This window comes from Mustelus asterias, chromosome 13 (genome assembly GCF_964213995.1).
Source record: "Mustelus asterias chromosome 13, sMusAst1.hap1.1, whole genome shotgun sequence".
Taxonomy (NCBI): Eukaryota; Metazoa; Chordata; class Chondrichthyes; order Carcharhiniformes; family Triakidae; genus Mustelus; species Mustelus asterias.
Window position 1 is genome coordinate 101,174,629 of NC_135813.1, and position 2,568 is coordinate 101,177,196.

Here is a 2,568-nt window from a genome sequence, read left to right on the forward strand (position 1 = left end):
AGTGTCCTGTATATTTGGTGGATTTTGGCCTCATTAGTCTTGGTGAAAGACAGTTGGGGCAGCAAATTCTATGACTGAGGGAGTGATGCGACACTGGGTTCATGGTGGCATGGTTATGTGTAAAATGTTTAGGAAGGTGGCAGTGTCCTTGGTCTCAAATGGAGGGCAAGCCTTGGCAGCCTAGCCTAGCTGAAGGAACACAGAGTCAAGGCTGCCCTTGTGCCCCTGCTCCCTGAAAATTCCTCATTTCTGCCTCTTTATCCTCACCTTTTGCCTGCCCAGACTCCATACCCGAGGCAGGTGCACTTGCCTCAGTGGTCTTCTGTCCCTAGTGGCAGCAAGACTATACAGAGCTTTTTTAAAATTCCAATTCAATCAAATCAAGTCCAATTCAGAGTCTCAACGAGTGAGACATTTCTGATCCAAGCTGACAAGACAGGGCTCTCACCTCCTGTCTTGGGCTTGATCTACATGATCCAAGCTGATTGGAGTAGGCATTGCACCTCCTCCAAGGCTTGATCTCATTTGCATCTTAGCCAAAAGGCCGAGATGCCACTTTTAAAAATTGCTTCAAATGAAGCTAAAATGTAACCTAATGACTTCAACCAAGTCACAGCATGTCGATACTACACTTGATCTTAGCCAAAAGGCTGAGAAGCGATCAGACAATGATGATACACGATATTCACTCTGCGGGATATTGCAGTGTGCCCCCAGCGAATTCCAGGCATTGGAACCTCATTTTAAGCAGACTTACTGTCCTCTCCATGAGTGCCTTTGTGGAGAGATGGCAGCAATTATATTTTTCCTCTGCCTCTGTCCTTGGGTACATGAGTGATGTTGTCAGCCACCTTTTCCAGGGACAGCCCTTCCACCAAGCAGCCATCCCTCGGCATGAGCTGTGAATAGCCTTGGCACTTGTGAGTGTCTCAGTATGTAGGCAAAATGGGAGCTTCCAGGGTACCTTGCTCAATCATCTAGATAATGGATGACTTCCCTTGAAAGCTGGAGCCACTTGTGGCACTGGACCTCTGTCATATCTCGGGAGTTGGATTGCTGCCTCTACACCCTAGAAGCTGGGTGGCAGTGTCTTCTGCGGGGCCGCCCTCCTTGCCCTCCCGGCTGGCCCTGAACACCCTGTGCCTGCGTCTCTCCTCTGAAGTGATGTCTGAGACCACCTGGCCTCCTCTCTCTTTGGCCTTGTCTTCCCCCTCAGGGGAAGCGCTCCCTGCTGAATAGACAAGTCCTGCCAGCAGAGCTGCAAATTGGGTTGACCCGTGCACTGAGAGTGACATAGGGCTGGAAATCTCAAAGATCTCAAAGACTGAAATGGCCTGAAAATTCCAAGTAAGATGCACAAATCTGAGAAGAAAGTCGTGAAAACATTCACTGTGCTCTCGTCTAAGCCCAAGGCAAACTCTGGAAAACTCTTACCAACTCAGCCTACCTATGTTCCTGCCTCCTCTTATCCTTTTCTTGAGTGACAAATAGGATTGGCTGCCTGCCCATGAGGCCCGTGCACCAATCTAAAATTCTCACAGGCAATGTCAAATCCAGGTCGATTGGAGTTCAAATCTTTTAAATTAGCTTCTTAATTGCTGGTGGGTACATATCTGATTTGCGCTTGTGCCTGCTGATCGAAATATTGCGCAAGTATTTATTTATTATTTATTAGTCACAGGTAGGCTTACATTAACACTGCAATGAAGTTACAGTGAAAATCCCCTCGTCGCCACACTGAAGGAGAATTTAGCATGGCCAATCCACGTAACCAGCATGTCTTTCAGACTGTGGGAGGAAACCGGAGCACCCGGAGAAAACCCACACAGACACAGGGAGAATGTGCAGACTCCGCACAGTCAGTGACCCAAGCCAGGAATCGAACCCGGGTCCCTGGCACTGTGAAGCAGAAGTGCTAACCACTGTGCCACCCATCTGTGACGATGTTGGGATGGACACAATTTCAGGTCGGACGCATGCCCGCCCGAGCAGCCTACAATTCTGGCCCATACGTCTATATACCTGTTTATATATCTAGACTCTTGTCTAGATAGCTGTTCCCTATGTAAAAATCAAGACACTGTTGCTGCCTCAGGCACTGGTCGCAGTTTGGGGCACAATGCATAGATCTGCTTTCCAAACCCAATCATTGGGTATTGTTTATTAGAGTTAAAGGTCCAAACCCCAGTGAGCGCACAGTAAAAGTTAAGAAACTAAAAGCAAGAGGGGAAATTGAGATAACTCTTTCACCTGAAGGATGATTGATCTCACATTCCCTCATGCTCCCTCAGGCCCACTGACTCTGGCATTTGCTTAGCCAAATCATAGAACAACAGAGTTCAGTGTCACATGAAGTTAATGTTGAATTCTCTGTTTGAGGGCAGCCTTGGGAACTCACCACTCAGTGCTTCTCAAACACTGCAAATCTGTCATGTTAACTGGTAATATAAATGGCCAGTAATATGCAGATCATCGAATAAATTGATGTTTGCTGTGAACTATCTACTCTGCTTAAGTATGTGCCATGATAAGTGTGTAAAACATTATAGGAGATCAGGTAGATGCTTA

General features: G+C 47.1%; 1 non-coding gene across 1 annotated transcript; it reads right to left on the minus strand.

The window, feature by feature from the left end:
• Positions 1-462: 462 nt before the first annotated feature.
• LOC144503235 (U2 spliceosomal RNA) lies at positions 463-662 on the minus strand. Its single transcript, XR_013499455.1, has one exon. It is a non-coding gene; the product is annotated as a U2 spliceosomal RNA (small nuclear RNA).
• Between the last annotated feature and the right edge of the window lie 1,906 nt (positions 663-2,568).